General features: G+C 33.6%; 2 long non-coding RNA genes across 2 annotated transcripts in view; one reads left to right on the top strand and one right to left on the bottom strand.

The window, feature by feature from the left end:
* The window catches only part of LOC112213281, a 136,500-nt gene that overhangs the window by 31,306 nt on the left and 86,575 nt on the right, over positions 1–18,619 (top strand). The window lies entirely within an intron of this gene.
* On the bottom strand, positions 290–18,407 carry LOC117151987. The gene is made up of 3 exons (XR_004462182.1): positions 18,209–18,407; positions 18,113–18,115; positions 290–300 (listed from the first exon to the last, which is right to left on the bottom strand). It is a non-coding gene; the product is annotated as an uncharacterized LOC117151987 (long non-coding RNA).

Genomic DNA, 18,619 nt, shown 5'->3' with positions numbered 1-18,619 from the left:
AGCATTTATCGCCACGAGCGATCGACAATCGGCGATCGCTGAAACAAATTGAATTGATTTTCCTGTTCACGAAATCACACATACACGCATGATGGTACGATAATCCTGCCTTTCGTTCCGTGGTAGGTTAAAAATCAAACGTTGCTTGGAGGCTTGCAAAAATGCGTTCTACTCGAAACTTTGTAAAGTTTAAAAACATTCGAAATTATATCGAAACGCGTAAATTTACATTTAACGTCCGAATAGCTTCTACTTGCATCCAAAGGTAACTAAAGTCACGTAGGTTTAAATGTCAAACATCTAAATTGGCAACACTGACTCAGGTTTGTACGATACTAGCTGATATGTACTTAAATAATCTTTTTTAAAAATAACGTGGCTGACGATTTCGTGAATTTCTATTGGCTCTGCTTGGAGGAGGGCCATATTTCCTCGCTGTATCGTAGCAGCGATTATAAAAAGAACACGATCGCAGAGAAGCTTCTTCTTTCTATTTTCGATTTCTACTCAACCCTTTACGGTCACACAGTAGTCACATAACTGAAGCTTGTTCGAAAAGTACTCTTTAAAATGGCGAAAACCACGTCAAAATTCGTCGAGTAGTTGTGAAGATTGACCCGAATACACAGCCGCTTACCGGGAACCTTATTATAGATAAAAATCTCCTTCCCATCTATAACTGTGTCAAATGCTGCAAATTCCTGTACTTGTTTCTCGATATACGCTACTTTATTCATCGTTGCTTATGTATTTTCATGCAGAAATTGAACTTTTATTGGCCTACAAAGTTTCCTATACAACGATCGCTGATACCGCAGATACAAATTGCAGTGGAACAAATGATATTAAAAAAATATCGGAATCTGATTTTCTATCAGCAGTAAAGTATCTCCTTGCATATATGTATGTATATGTCGGAGATGAAAGGACATCGTTTTAGGCCCCCTTACTAATAGAATTTTTAATATTGATGTCATTCTTAATATACATTATAAAAAACATTATGTGCCAGTATTTATATCAAATTAGTTTTATTTTTCTCCAAGGATATTGAAATATATTACAATGAATTCAAAATATGTGGGTAGAACAACTTCTGAGGTAGTAGGTTGTGCCTATGATCTTGAGGTTTATATAAACCTCTCCATAGTAGGAATGCATTAGAGAATGCATTAAAAATTATGAACAAGTGAGATCATTACTATTATGAACTCTTCTTATAAAACAATTTTCAAGTAATAATTTCTACACAATTTATATGTATATATATGTGTGTATATATATATATATATATATATATATATATATATATATATATATATATATATATATATATATATATATATATATGTGTGTATATATATATATATATATATATATATATATGTGTGTATATATATATATATATATATATATATATATGTGTGTATATATATATATATATATATATATATATATGTGTGTATATATATATATATATATATATATATATATGTGTGTATATATATATATATATATATATATATATATGTGTGTATATATATATATATATATATATATATATATGTGTGTATATATATATATATATATATATATATATATGTGTGTATATATATATATATATATATATATATATATACACACATATATATATATATACATTAATATATATATATATATATATACATATATATATATATATATACATTAATATATATATACACACATATATATATATATATATTAATACTTATATATATATATAAGTATATATATATAAGTATATATAAGTATATATACTTATATATATATATAAGTTATATATATATATAAGTATTAATGTAAATCCTTATGCTAAATCAGACGATCGATTCTGGAAAATTGAGTTTATTTGAAATAAAAATAGTTATATGTTCAAATAATTAAAAAAAATATATTTTAAAAATAAATAAATGTCTTTCAATACCTGTTTGTAGGAAATACATTTTGTCATATGTATCAGCATAAAAAATATTAATAGATAAATAAATATATTAGTGTTAAATATCGAAATTAATAATAATGCTATCCAAAACCATACGATATTCACTTGACAAATTTTCTTGCATTTTTCGCAGTCTTCAAGAAAATACGCTTGAAACTAATAGCGTGATCACCCTGCCATCATAAAAAATGATCGTACGACCAGAGTGGCACACAGTGGCAGTTAATTTTTGCAAATACTGAAAGATAGTAGCGTCAACTACTAATCTGAATAAGATTTTTAGCCTGATATTGTGGAATACGCAACAATTTACTCTGCTTCTTCGATATTTGTGCGTAGAGTGTTACCCCTCATTTATTATAATGAATTTGACAATCGTACAAACTAACCAATTAATTATTCCACTTACTTCTGCAAACCGTATCCACCTTGCAGAATTGACATTAATTAACTGTCGTTGAAGTTATATACTTAGCATTTTGTTCTTTGACATCGTACTTGCGCACGTGAAAACTGTGTGACGAATGAAGGCGGCGATCTTTTATCTGCGACCATTGCGCAGATACGAGTAATAAAACTTTCTGTGGTTTTTCCATTGGCACATTATCGGAGTACCCAAACGAATCGTCAACGTCAAAGTACCTAACGATTAAGATGCCTCTAACGAAAAATCCATTTTTCATGTCTTGGTCACGTTTAGCGATTTGAAACCACTGTGAAATTGTGAATTTTCCTAAAATGAAAGTTGTATGATATAGAGAAGAATAATTTTCTTTGTAAGCGAAGGGTTTTAATTTCAAAATCTCCTCTATCTTTTTAAACAGTTTTATCCTCGGTAAAACGAGCGATGTTCAGACGATTTCAACGACCTGTAATTCAAGGTTGTTCGACAATAGACGGAAGAGTATAGGAATGAATGTTTTGCATCGGTCGGACCATCGTATCGTGTTGATATCGTATCACTCGTACATTGAATCCGGAAACACACAGACCAGTTATCCAATAATTCCAATGTTACACCGACGCAAACAGACACCACTTTGAATATCTCTTGCAACGTCAGACGTCAAGTTCGCTTTTTGTGTCCTTATTTGTTATCGAGCGGCTTTATATGAGAGGCCGTGGAAATCGACGTTTAAACATTGTTTACATTATACCGAAGATAAAAAGTACAGTAAGCCACTTAGAAAAATAAAAGTGATCTTAAAATCTCCGCGAATGCTTCATCTGTAGAAAGATGATTATCGCCACGTCATGGTCCTCTCCATACCATACAACTTTTGCAAGGACAGTTTCTCTCCTTTAAAAATAACGGATATATTAAAGGCGATCAGTTATTATATCGCTCTGCACTGTATAACTCCGTTTCAATAAAGCTTTAAAGCATTGGATCATCCCATGAAAGATATCATCGACTGGTCTTGTGTAAGCGTCTGTATCTTGTTTAGATAAAACGTTTATGCACTTTTTGAAAACGTTTTACGTAATATTACAGTACGCTTGTATCAAATTTAAACACATCTGTGTTTAACATAAATTTTCATATCTATAGCTCTTTCAAATTGCCTTCCTTTCTTATAGGAACCTGCAGTATTCAGTGATCTATTATCCGAAAATTTTACTACCCGAACGTTTCATTATCCGAAAGTTCTGTTATATTAACGGAACAATACCTTTCGCTCATGCTCTTTAGCATTACATGCCCTTTTTATAATTACATATTGCTTTCCTATTACTTTAGCACGAAGTTAATATCCTGTGTCTAATTACGTGAAAGAGAAAATGTGTTGTATGAGGTGTTGGCAGGAGAGAAAAGATGCTTGACAAATTTTTAAAAGACGTGGAAGTGTTGTAAAAATTGTAAAAATCTACAACGTTAGAAGAGCTGTAATTAATGACGCCAGAAATATTGAAATTGATATTGAAATTTGAATAAATGACGTTATTAACATTTCAAGTTCTGATGCAGGAAAGAAGATGAAACGCCTTCTTATTTTGAAACGTTTATGGCATTAGAAAGAGGACTTGGACTTTAGATGGTTTCAGAGACAAACGGAGTTCGATTGAGCAGTAAAAACGTTGTAGAGTCCATAAATAATTGAAAAAATATTACAGTTATATCGCATTTTTGTAATTATTCTTGTATTATTGATTTTGAAACATGGAATAATAATCATAAAAAGAGACGCGAAAATTCTCGCATCCGAGCAGTTATGTTTCTCCATTAATTCGGATATTGGAAATTCCATATAGTACGATGCGGTATGTTGAAATTAGCCACCACTTTAAAGCATCTTCTCTTCGATTATTTGCGTTATTTTATTGAAATATAACGTTTTTTCTAGTTATCGTTGTTGCGAATTTTTTTTATACGTCAATTAAACGAATGTTACTTGTTACTAGTCGGTCATTTGTTCATAAATCTTTTCCGCGTTTTCCGCGGTATTCAACTCTGGCAGAAACCATAATGCTTTCTCCGCCCATTTGTCTGTTTTCCTTTCCTAAAATTGTGAAAATAATGTGAAAAGTCACCAAGCCCGTCTGGATTAAATCTCTTTGCACGTACAAAAATACCTGTCGCCATTTTTTCCCTTAACGAGTGCGTTGTTGTGAAAACTGTAAACGAGCTTTTTTACGTCCTCTGTGCGCATCTTTAATAACGGTCTTGTTTCTGATTTCTTCTGACACCTGCTGCTTCTACTATTTGCATACATTTGCAAACATTTCTTACTTTTGTTCTGAAACAAAATGCCTACTACCCAGCTGTATCTCTGGTGAAAGATACAGCAGATCCTCTTCAGCGTAGTTTTCTTTCGTTCGATTAATTGCTTAATTGATCTTTTCCAAATTTCCAAGAAATAACAAAACATTTTTGGGTAAGTAGGGTAACTGCGCTTAATTTAGTGCCATTTTTTTTCCAGAAAAGCAAACGATTCTTACTCCAATGAACGTAACGGTAAAATACGATAAAGTTAGTAGATATTCATATGTTAATAGTTGATTATGCAAACGTTTAAATTCGTAAAGAAGTTTCAAAAAACTTTATTTTCGCTATAAAATATGATATTTATTTCAATAAAAAAGACAAATTTTTTAAACTTATATTGCGTTAATTTGTCTTCTACGCGTTGAATACACGAATAACGCACTTGAAACGCACCTTCTTCGTTATTCCAATAAGAAGAAAGAATATCATCGGACCCATTTTTCACTATCATTGTCTCTTTCGTAGTTGCAGTCACAAAATAAGTATAATTCCGTTCGAAACATACGTATTTCGACAAAAAGAATAATAGTGGTACAAAGAAAAAATAAATTTCTTCTGAACACTCGAAAATAAGTATGTTTAACGTTCAAGATCATGCGAAAATAATATTTTTTAACTTGTTTGCGGTACAAAATTTTACCATTTAACTCGCTTCGCAAAAACACAGCATTCGATCATACTCGACGATATATTTCCAATTGAAGCTCATACGAATATAATTGTCTTTTTCATTTAACGAAATGTTTTATACTGTCGCTGGCTGATTTTGCCAGTTATTTCCCGAGATATTGCAGCGTTATGAAATGAAAATTTAAAGTTAAGTTATCCGTAATTATTAACACGTACACTGCGGTTGTTTTTTCAAACGACATTCAGACTTTGCGGCACGGGGCAACAATGTCCCGTAGCAATTTTGATTCAATGGCCATATTGTATTTCTCTACGAATTTATCGGTACGATACTATCCTCGTACTCATTTCGATGTTTATTCCGCACTTTACTTGCATATTTGAAAGATTTATAAAGTATATTACAACATAATAAAGTTTGTTTATATCAACACCGTAGAACTTTTCTCTATATTACGTTACCTTGCTCTACAAATACTCGATTAGTGTTTATTTTATTAAGAAATGTGGCAAAACGAAATATCAGCTCTGCAAATAGCGGAATTTCACGAAAAAAGGGGTGGCCAGAAAGAAGATTCGTTGCGGGATATATATATATATCGATCGGAGCGGATGTGTTAATATATAAAAAAAACTAGGTGAACCGACGATTATGTGTATCGTTTGACTACTCGAAATAGTATTTTATTTGTTCGGTATATCGTCGATACTTGTAACGTTTTCAATATTTTTTATTGACAGTCAGGTGTCGTACACACGTCGAAAGGAACTGCAGTAGAACCATATGAACCAATGCGACAAAAGCGTTCACGCAAGAGGATTTTCACATAGCGGAACGACAAGCGGTTAGCACTTCGTTTGATGTAATATTTCAGACAAAACGAAATAAGATTGATATAATTTGTTTCTAAATAATTTTATTCGTACGATAGAAAATCAAAAAGACAATATCGTCCGATGTTTGCTTCTTCTTTTTAACAAAATTAAGAAAGTCAAACCTATGATCCTAAATTATTTTGACAGCTCAAAATCGCGTTTCTTTTAGGTCTCAAACTATCTAAGCCATCTTTTCTTCCCTTTCCAAAGCTTTAAACGCCTCGGAACGAGATGGCACATCTTCGCCACTGTTATCACTGGTTGCACGTTGACTACTCACTTCTTGACCGTTGTTTTGGAGATTTTGTAAAGTAACTTTGCCGGAAGAATGTGCTCGATTATCTTATCGCAATCGTAATCGCAATCGCAATCGTTGCACCCTGGTATTCTTTGTAATATTGCAATGACTTGATCCACGTCGTTTCCGCTTGATCCTAGTTTCTCATTTTCTTCTGTTGCTTCATGCGGCAAAAATTTACCCCATGTTCTCTCTAGTGTTTCGTTTTTCATGTTCAATCAGACTTATCAAATTACTGCAGCCTCCTGAATTTAATTTTTTTATTTATTCTAAGTACGTTTCTGCTCGTAATTATGTCATAAATCCTATAAAGCGAGTAACTAGACACTACCTTTACATAGAGTATTGTAATAGGAAATATACTGCACGTTCACGTAACACGGATTCTATTGTATTATAAATTTTCAAATAGCTCGTTATCGTACAGCATTTTATTGCAATCAAATAAGCCTTAAAATTAAAAAGGACAAATGTTCATTAGGTAGTATATATTAATTTCTTTCTTAGTATTCTACGTAAAAAATTCAATACTTCTTTTTTACTGCCATTGTATCTTGAAACAATATACTTTACGTTACTTTGTGCGTTTGTGTGCATTTGCAATGTACTGTGCGATGTTATCGTAAAGTACTTTAGAATATGAAATTTTATATTTAGACGTGGATGCTTTTTAAATAGTTCCTCGATTAATCAATTCGATGCTTAATATAGAGATGCGTTATCTTTGAATGTTTGGAATAAATGAAAAAGGAACAATTTGCTTGGCATGTTCTTCCTTTTTTGTTTTATTTTATTATGTAATTACGCTCTGACAAATATAATGTTATTTGTTATTTGATGCAAAGTTTATATATTTAATAGATTTGAAATTTCCTGAATTTTACTCTCGTATTGAATAGGAGTATCGGTTGGAAAGCTTCGAAATTCGTTTCAATATGTACAATTTGTCGCCGGATGTATGCTATCGTTCCATACGAAGATCGATTTTGTTCCTATTCCACGATTCTATCCGTTATATGGAATTGCTGAACTTTACATTTGCCTTGGATTTTATTCCGTTCGATTTTCTCAGATTCTGTGAAACTTGTGATAAGAATACAAAACTCAAAATAGGAAATACGAAATACCATTGATAACTTTGAAAAAACCGTACCAATGGCTTGATTATTTCCGTTGTTTTTTTCTTTAAGTTATTTTTAAACTGAGCGTTGTATATAAAAGAAACCTAGACATATTATATTTATATTGCTCGGGAAAATCGCTTTCTTATACAATGTTTCAAATGCTTAGTTATTTAGCTAATTAGTTTCATTTATCGATATCAATCTTTGATACAAATTAGCCATTTCGGTAATTTACAAAAATGCAGTTGCGAATATTTTATACACATGGCGTGGTGTGTTAATCAAATAATGTAATTACTTTCATGACTTTCTGTTAAGGTATTTGTATATTGACTCTCTCACAATTTCTTTGAAACTTTGACGATACGTTATTTAGTATATATCTACACTATACACGATAAAATGAAGATATTCACCTTCATAATTGAAAGTTTTAACACGTAATCCTCGTAGTAAGCCGCTGCAAAAATGGCCTTTTGATTAATTACAGCAAAATCGTTTTTACAAACTTGCTAAAAAACTAATGTTCTGTAAAATGGCTAGAAGAATCTTTTTACCTCTCATTTCATCGTTTTTAAATAACAGTAATGTAAAATATATAATATCGGTAATTTCGGCGTCTGAAGTGTCTATCTCTGAAGCATCTATTTCTGAATCGAAGGGTGTAGTTTAAAAACTGGCCATGTCCAATCTAAACTAGTTAGAGATATTTGTGGATTTTAGTTTTTGAATATTAAAAGTAAAAATTTGGATATATTGTTAGCAAACCAGAATGCTAACAGTATTTGAAGATATTATACTAAAGTTTGGAAAATATTATTTTTACAGTTTTTTAAATATTAATGGTACGTTGTTGTACGGGGAAACTTTTGACTCTTGGACGCGACGCAGTTTTAATAATAAAACAATTCCGAAAAAATGAATATTCTGAATTCTGAAGTAACTGACAAAGAAGAATTAATTACTAAATCATTATCAATCTATCTAAGTTGAAACAAAAAAAAACTCAAATAATAAATAACATATAAATAATTTAAAAAGTCGACAAAAACACATATTCCTTTTCGACACTAAATATCAGTTAATGTTCGACATTAATATAAACTGAGAGGATTCACCTTAATATTTAGCTAGTTTTACTTTAAAGTAAGATTTAAAAAAATTTTTAAATATGGTTAAATTAAAGCAACGTTTAAATTAGTTTCCAGACTGGTCTTTGATACAGCAAAATCAGAAGTGCCAAGGAAGCAAATTGCAATATGTGTCTCAAGATTTATCGAAAATGGACAAGACGAATTTTGATACGATACTTTTCAATTGTTTGTTAGTGTGCGCGTATAAAATGTACATTTTTTTCTAGAGAGAGCCCGTCAAACATGCGTGAAGAATATGACTTTCGAGTCTCAACGTGTTTTACTTTTCAGAGATATTGTAGCGTTGCAAATACCTTGAACTTGAACAACTGCACCCAACAAACTTTTATCTGTACGTTATTTTCGAATTTTCGCAAGTCGCTAAAAATATTTCCCCCTGCTTAGTTTATTTTACGTAATATTTATAGTAGTAGGTTAAAATAGGACACGCTGTATATAGAAGCAATTGACGCGACTTGGACTATACACGTACGTATTTTACATCGATAAACTGACACATTGTCCGAGTAATACAATGACAATAATAGATCGTACGTAGGTACTTGAAGTCAGCGTTTTTTACACTTTGACATCTGATTAGAAACAAAGCTTTTCAAATTGACGTTCCGTTGGGGATATGGTTTGATAACTATAATTGACGAATCGTTTTCGATACCCTTGATCCTACCTAATCATCAGTTACGTAGCATATCATCAGCATTCTTCTTTCTTTCGTTTTGCTTCCGTTTTCTAAATTTTCCCCCAACAACTCTGCTTTATGGCACGCATAGAATGTCGAGCTAAATTCTTAACTCGAAAATAGCGTCTTCTCGTAATCTTCGTTCAAATAGCTTGATCTCCCATCTACAAACCCAGAAAGTACTCGATTCTACGTCAGGTATATCTAGGAAAACTCTGATTCACTGCCAGGTCCGACCGATTCTCGAACAGGATCGAGTAGCAGCTACTTACCACGCATCAAGTTCGTTTGCAGATTTTCACTGTAGTAACATTCCGATTTCACGCATGATTTCCAACCATCCTACAACGACTAACGCATTCTGGGCACCGGCAAAAGACCACCTACACCTTGCAACGCTAAAACAGACTGTGAAATAAGTTGCGCGAGATCGCCGACGTATCAATTCAACTGAATATTTGGTCACAAACAGAGAAAGATATAGATGACACGGTAGAACAATTTAATACTCTAGTGCAGACAGGCATATGCAAACTTGCACCAGAAAGAGCTTCTAAGGAAAGAAGTGAACGTTTCATGAAAGAATGTCCGGAAAACTTGACACCGTTTGAAGACGCAGATTACTCACTTTAGCGAGTCATTAGAAAAGTAGGGCAATCAACGAGATCAGTTCTACCGATTAAAGCGGAAAATGCAGAATGGACTAGGACGAACAAAGAAAACGCAGCAACATTTGCCAAGTATCTCGAAAGGGTCTTCCGTCCGATAAACGGCGCGGACACATCCATAGTCGAACAATTGAAAGAAGAGCCGGAGACACTGCTTGAACTCTTGACTCGTATCAGGCTGTTTACCGTTGCTGAAGTAAAACAGATAATATGCAAATCCCTCAACCCCAAGCAATCTCCTGACCTTGATTTAATAACCGGGAGAATTCTAAAGGAACCTGCAAAGAAATCCATTACCCTTTTAACCGCCATCTACAACGCGTTACTGACAGTTATTACGAGTATGAATTAGTTTCGAGAGACTTTTCGGTGTAAAACTCATGCTTACTGAATCTTACCTGAATCAAAATAGTTTTCTTAATTTTCCACGACCATTGCTCTGGTAAGAAGTGGATACCGCGATGATCAAATGATTTATCTTTGAAAATAATTCACCTGTCAACAAATTTTTCCACTTTTTCGACACTTGGACAGTGCGTTCCTTCAAACGTGTACTGTATCGACCGGGAAAGATGAAAATCCGATGGAACTAGGTCGGGAGAGTACACAAATAATAAAGAAAATTTTACGGTTAAAGTTACTTTAACTACATAACAATAACGAAAAGCATCCTGTATCATATTTGTTTAGTAAAATAATAATATGTAGGAGTATCTTCTACTTACATAGCACTAAAGAAATATTAACATTTTTAATTGCATTAACTACATACGTTATAATGGATTTTCTTTTATTTGCAAGTCACGATATTTAACACAATAAAATAACTACGCAATTGCTTCAGGTTATAACTCCGTTACCAATACAGTTACACAAAAATGTCAAAGGAGCAAGATGGATGGCTACTACATTCGTAGGACCATATTTTCTCTAGAAGTGCAATGCTGCATGTGCAACAACAATTGCATTATTTTTTAATAGAAATGCATATTCTTTTACATACATGGATTCCTGTCGTCGTTCTACGTGATAAAGCATTGTGGTACAATGGTAAAAGAATGATTAGTTGTGGAAATACTTTTCAGAAATATCTTTTATTGAAGAAGATGCACAAACGCTGTGTGGCAAGTTCGTCGTTGTCGACGGATGTGTGTGGTCATAACAAAAACATATACGTATTCGTTAGTTTGGAGATAGACAGAATAGTGTTAAATGTATGAATGCCAAGTGTAAGTTAAAAACAATGCGATGTGTAATTCTCTTTTTATCTCATTATATCCGAACATACGTTAATATTAAAGGCTGTTTTATAATTCCGCGGTATACTCGTCTTTCAGCATGAGTTCATAGTTTATTCATAATTTATCTGTTCCGCTTTTAGAGGAAAATGTTTGCTTTTCGAGTGAAGCACTGGCGTCAGCCGTTTGGGCCCAAGAGGGTCAATAGCGAGGCACGTACACAATTTTGCAAAGCAGGAAAATGTCGTATTCAAGCTCGGAGTTGCCGGTCTCCCACATAGCGGGAAAGTTACGCGGAACAAACTCCCTCCACGAGCCTCTAGCAAACATAAACGATATGTGCATATTTTTTGGAACAAATTAGTTCCACCTATGCAGAAAGTACTCCTTAGTCTTCTGCGAGAATCGAAGGCAACCACGCAAGTTGAAGAATAAAAAAGAATCCACTGAAATTTCTGTAAAGTTTGGGCGGTTCAAGGACCAATTGTTCACAACTTCATCATTTATTTCTGCACGTAACCGGCAGGGTTATCATAGAAGAGTAAGCTCATTATAACTGAACCGGAAGACCTAATTTATTTAGAAAATCACTGGTGTAACGATCAAAGGGAATGAAGCAGAGTTTCCTCGAGTCTTGAAATCGAGTTTCAAGTTCAAAACCTGCTTTTCTGGTTTCTATTTTCCCAGGGCTTGAGAACATTAAATTACCAGGGGTAAGTGAATGCAAACTACTGCTTTACTGCTGTAAAAAATTTAGCATTTTAACTCTGCAATATATGTATATGCGAAGCAATCTAAATATCTCCATTATTCTACACATTTCTGCCGTTTTTCCGCATAGCTTTTGTTTCTGCTGCAATTTGAATTGCATTGTGTATTAGATACTACGCTTTCGAAAATATATTCAAATTCAGAAAAATAATCGAACATGTCGCTCGTCATAAAAATAAGAAAATACATGCTATTATTACTATTATTATTATTGATAGTCTTTCAAGCATCAATGCAGGTATTCGATATTAATCGTTCAGGTGGTCAAATATTAGTCAAGTATTATTTGTTAAAAATTTTAAAGATATTACTAATCTGAGGGTAATATAAGATGTCGATAACGTTTGTTATTGTAAGATGCATGGAAAATGGAAAAATATCCGACGCCAAAGTTTCTAACAGACTATTAGTATCATCATTGTGGACGCGAAAAGTGCGTTCCAAGCGGGGTAAGAAGTATTTCCTGTCGGAAGTAATATCAATCTAACGTCAATATCTGACATCGTTAATAACAATCTTTACTTTTTCGCTTCAGCAAATTAGGCATATGTTCGCGCCATTACTGGTGCAGAGTGATCGATGAAATTTGTATTCCTAAGCTGCAAAATATGGTAATATAATGTTATAAATAAATTATCGAGGAATATACAGGTGTTGTACAAAATAACGGGGACGAATCTTATACATCATATATATGTCATGTAAACGGTGTTTTCATTATTTTGTCTAACTCGTGTGCAAACAAGGTGTATATTCAGTAAGCTACAATTCTGAAATTATCAAAAGTATCAAAGTGAAATTCGCCGCAATTCAAATATACACTTGGCACGTTAAATCTCATCGCAGATTATATACAGGCTACGTTGAGCAAACGACAAAATTATAATAATTCTACTGTTACGCCATGCGGCTTACCATAGGTCATATTCTTAACTGTCGATCGCGGCACTATAATGTCGCAGACGGATCGTCGCGTCTGCCCGGCAAACAAACATTGTAGTGGCAAGCGCATGGTTCATTAAGCAGGGCGACTTCCAGAAACGTCAACTCGTGGCCGTTATTTTACCTCGCGTAAAAGAATGTGGCGTGATCCGAACGTAGTAGGGGTCGCCTTCCAGAAAAAACGAAAAAAATCGAAAGGCGTTCAGAACTTTTCGAGAAGTCGAACCGTCAACACATCTCATATATCGCGCATTACTTATCAACCAAAACGCAGTTACATTTTCCTTTTTGTTCCATTTATGTCTTTCTAGTTAATAAGTTGTTGAAATAAACATTAATTTATTTGTGTTAATTCTGTGGAATTTCATTGAACTACCCTTATTATCATAATCGAAATAAGGGAATCGATCAGTTCGTGGCGTCGATTATTTAATCGTAACGGGAACTTACAACTCTCGTTGACGTGCTATCTCGCGATCGCGTCTGTCCTCGAACGGTCGAAACATCTACATTTTCAGAATTCCGAGTTTGACCTCCTTAAAGTCCTGTAGCATCAAAGAGAAAAGTAACGAATGTGGAAAAAGATCACACTATATTACGATCCAAATATTCAGTTATCCATCTGCAAAATTTTTATGAAAATACTTTTATAAATGGAGTTTTACCGTGTTTGCGCGATAGTGAGATTTACAACACGCTATTTGTTATTGAAACATATAAAGGCGAAAGCAGAAAATTTGAAAATGCATGCAATTTGTCGAAATTACTGCGAAGCCGCATATTGCTATGCAGATGGTAGAAAATTAAAGCTATTTCGCAAAAATAGCCAACCATCTGGCTTTGTCGTGAACCTCGTGACACTTTGAATCTTCGTCAACGTGTTGTGAGAAATGTTCGGGAATCGAACAAAGATGAATTTTATTTTTTTTAAAGGAACCATATATTTTTAACAGATTAATCGGTCTGTCATGGCATCCTTTATGAAAAGTTTAATTAACCAAGTTATTGAAATTATTAAAATTTAATTAACAAACAGTCATACGTGTAGTATTGTGGTAGAAAATTGTTCATTGTTTCAACATTAGTTATTGTTGAGAAACGTTAAGTTGGTATGATCGCTAGTTGCTGCAAGCTAAGTTGGTACGACTCCTAACGACGCTCTTTTGTCTTAGGAGTCGACCACGTGTTAATTATCTAAGTGTATCCGGTATGTTCAGACGTTTTATACGAGGTGGTGAAATATAGAAAGTAAAATTCAATTTGCGTGAATTTATTAAATATCAACCCCAAACCTACATTTAATAACAGTTATTTATATTAAAGGTATTCTAAATTATAGCATCATATATTATTATAATATTATTCTAAATTATCAATTTCAAGCGGGTAGCAGGTAATCCTTTAGAAGGCTTAGTTTTCGAGAAAACCAACTGTGGAAATTTGTTTGATATATGTGAATTTGGCTAGTTACCGCGTTCTCTGTAATATTATATAGCACTATAAGTTAATAGTATTATAAATTAAAACGTCCTCAGTTGGAACTCCTCACACGTTCTACCAGCAAACTGACGTTCAGTCGCGTACGATCGTTCTGCACGTGGGTATAGCACCTACATATTCCATGTACTTTGTAGTCGCATGCGAATAGAAATTGTAGCAAATTCGACAATCGATTTCGTAGTCGCGCGACCAGTCGCAAGTGGAAATTTGGACTGACGGTTTTATAATGATTGGTTTTGTTCCATTTCAATCTTCCATTGATTTATCATCTAATTTACCAAATAAATTTTTCAAATGCTTTACGGAACGATTGATCAGTTTCCAGAATCAGGCAGTTTACAGTCCTGTGTATACGACTGTGGTTTAGTTTATCGGAAAATGATATCAAATATCACACTAACTTGTCATTAACATTTCTATTTTTATATACTAGTAAGCACGAAATGCATAAACTAGTAAGCATTTATTTGAAAACTGGAGTATGTTCATTTCCCTTTGTTTCGAAATATCAAAGTGTTTGCGCTTCCATCGATTGAAAGATCCTAACAAGGTCTACTTGATTTGACTACATTCAACTAGATCGATATCTTTTTCCTAAAACTAATCAGTTGTACAATTCATTAAATTTTAATCGTTTAAAATTGATGTTTTATATAGTTGAAAATAAATAGAATAAAACGAAATAAATCAAAATTATTATAATATTATCGCGTTAGATTGCAGTAAACATACTTGTATCGCTATCAGATACTGATATCAATGCGAAGTTATACACCGTGAAAAGAAAGTAACGTTATTTATTTACTAATCGATATTTAAACGATTTAAGTAAATAATAATAATTTAATAAATGTATTACTGAATCGCATTTTAACAACTATCATTTGTTTTTGATTATTCGTGCCTCGACTGTTTGGTCAGGGTACAGATTATACAAAATGAGCTTACGTCGCTTTTAAAATAAATGATTATGAGATACCATTCATCAACGAAATTTATATCGATTAAAACGAGGGAATATTTTAAACATATAAATTATGGATTGCGTATAAATAAAAAGTTTACGCTAAAGTATATGTAAACGTTTCGTTTTCTTAATTTTTTCAAGAAATGGACTTACACCACTTTAAAAATAAACGGCCCATTAATTAATGCACGAAAGATGAAAGTAATTTGTTCAAAAAGCAGTAATAACTATTACAAAGTTCCTAAAAGCAATTTTGTAAGGCAAGTACTTTTTGAAGATCGGATGAAAATATAATTAAGTAAAATATTATAATATTATACGCGCAATTTCATAAATATTACGATCGCCACTTTGTACGTTAGTAATGATTGCCGTAATTAATATAAAATCAACGATGGTATGTTTACCACGGAAAAACGAATAGCAGAACTATTGCCACTGAAAATATTGTAACAATTTGATAGAACATGCATGAATATCTAGCGATAAGCATATTTTTGCTCTTGCTCAGCTATTCCGTCCGTTAACAGACACCAAATCGTTGAACTTTTACATCTGTTCCCGACAGTTCCTCCTCCGATTCCATTCCATTCGACTTTCTCGACTCAGTTTTCATCGTTCTCTTCCCTTCAGCCGGTCGTTGTCAGAGCGGAGAGCGAGGTAGCCGAAGAATACCGCGTGAGAGCATGCAGAGCATTTCAATAAACGACAGGAAGAATAGCACCGGCTGCATTCCTTCCCTGGATCGTCCAGAATGGTTCAGCCGGTCACGCAGTCTGAAACTTACTTACGGTTTTCTAACCATTTCTATCTACTCTCTGGCTGCTCGCAACTATTATTTCCGCTTTAAACGTAAACCTGCAGATTCAACGAATAAACGTGTAAACGGCCAAGAAGAAGATAAAGCACAGATAGTGTAATTTATCGTTGTCTCTGGTCAACAGGCGGAAAGAAAAACGACGGGGAATTCGTAAATGTACAAGCAACGGAGCAAAAATATAGCCAAACGGTGAATAGTATTTAGACTTGGTTTAATAACTACCAAATTAGAGAACTTTTCCTTTCTTTCTAAAAATGCGTCTTGCGCGTCAAGATTATACGTATTGGATCTTAATTGTTTACGTTACAAAGGATAGTAATAAAATGTACAATAACAGCTATTTTTATAGTCTGATATTTTGTATGTCGTTCTTTACTCTTTACTTTTGCTTGAATATACTGACTTTTAATTTTATTTTAATCCATTCTGTTAATAGAAATTGTTTAAGTTTGTTTTTATTTATGACGTGGTGCATTTTTACACGTTTTCCCAATTTTGCACAAAGATGTTCGATGGGATTTAAATCTAGGTAAATCTACAATCTACGTTGTAGACTGTATAGTGCTTAGGCTTGTTGTTTTTTTGAGATACAAGGTTCTCCCCAAGTTCTCATTTTGTACACTTTTTGAAATCATTTCCTTCAAAATATTTAAATAAGTGTGTTTATCCATTATATCCTGAATAGAAGCGCCTTATACGTTCTTCAGATCTAATTCCGTATTATATTTGAATCTGCACTTTAGAATCAGTTTGAAAAAACTTTTTCCCTTAGCAACATAATCTCTGGAAAACTTTAATTTTCTCTGCTGACTAATTTTGCTTTCGCCTTGCAATTCGGCATCGATATCCGACATATTATGACACGCGACAAATACATTTTTATTCTTAATAAACGTTCTTATTATAATCTTCGTTAATTGTTACCACGATCTCCGAGGAAAATGTAACATGGTCAATTTTCATTCTATCAATGATTTTCCTCTTTTCTCGCTTGGTCAACTTTTCTGAACGACCAAGTCGCGGAGTATTTATTACATTTCACGCGTTAGAAAATCGTTTAATTACACCTCTAACGATGAAACGACTTCTTTTCATTGCATTCCCAATAATGAAATATGAATCTCCTTTTCTAAATAAATTTATTATTATTTTTCGTCCGCAACGGTCGTTTCTTGGTTTTGCGACTGTTTGTGAGTGTCGCGTAACACTCTACCTAGACCAGGCCACACACCGCGGGCAAGATGGCAACCAGATGTCTTCGGATACTTATTGCGTACCCTCAATAGTCTCAAGTACCCTCCATAAATCTCAGGAATTTCCTAGTCGAGGTCCTTCAAACCGAACAAACATCTGTTTTCCGAATCATTTCCAAAGACCATTGTCTACTACGGCTTGACGAGGGAAAGTTAGTTTTTCTAACGTACGATGCAACTTTCCTCCTACTAACCACTTTCTATCGAGGGCGGCTAAGACCCTTCCTAGTCCACCAACATTCGTTTAACCAATTAACAACGAAGTCTATTTCCCTCACTCTCTTAGCCAAAATCGTCACCAACAAATCCGATGGTCCCGTGCGCTAAACACACCCATCCTTAGCTTTCCTTAGCCACAGCATCGTCTCCGAACATCACTGATTTTCTATCCTTCGAACAGTCAACATCCTTCGATCGGGTTTACACCCGAAGATCAGTCACTCACTCATTTTATACACACGCACCAGCGTAACTATCTTCTCTACAAGTTGTTAGAATAAATGGTGATTTATACTTACTATACAGTGTTATATTCACTTTGTGTTACACCGAAGTTGTTGGTTTGTGAGAATATATAATAACCTGTTAGTAGCAGCGTTATCTTTAATTCAACTACCCTTATTGTCCCAAAAGAAATAAGGGATCGAATGATTCGCGGCGTCGATTAGCAAATCGTAACAGGAATTTACGACTTCCGTTGGCGCGCTTCTTCGAGATCGTGTCTCCCTGCGAACGTGCGAAAACAGCGACTGATTTCGTACTTTTTGGTGTTTTCTTTCAAGAACGAGTAACTGGATAAAATCAGATAAATGTTATTTATATGCATCTAGCCATAGGTATGTACCTTGTACTTAAGAAAGAAAAGTACAACTATAGAAATCTATAAACATTGTATTTGATGTCTCGTTTATCAAGTGTTTAACTTTGGCTGCGTATTTGTTAATTGAA

The sequence above is a fragment of the Bombus impatiens genome, unplaced genomic scaffold, assembly GCF_000188095.3.
Source record: "Bombus impatiens unplaced genomic scaffold, BIMP_2.2 scf_0577, whole genome shotgun sequence".
NCBI lineage: Eukaryota > Metazoa > Arthropoda > Insecta > Hymenoptera > Apidae > Bombus > Bombus impatiens.
This window is presented reverse-complemented; position numbering and strand designations above follow the sequence as displayed.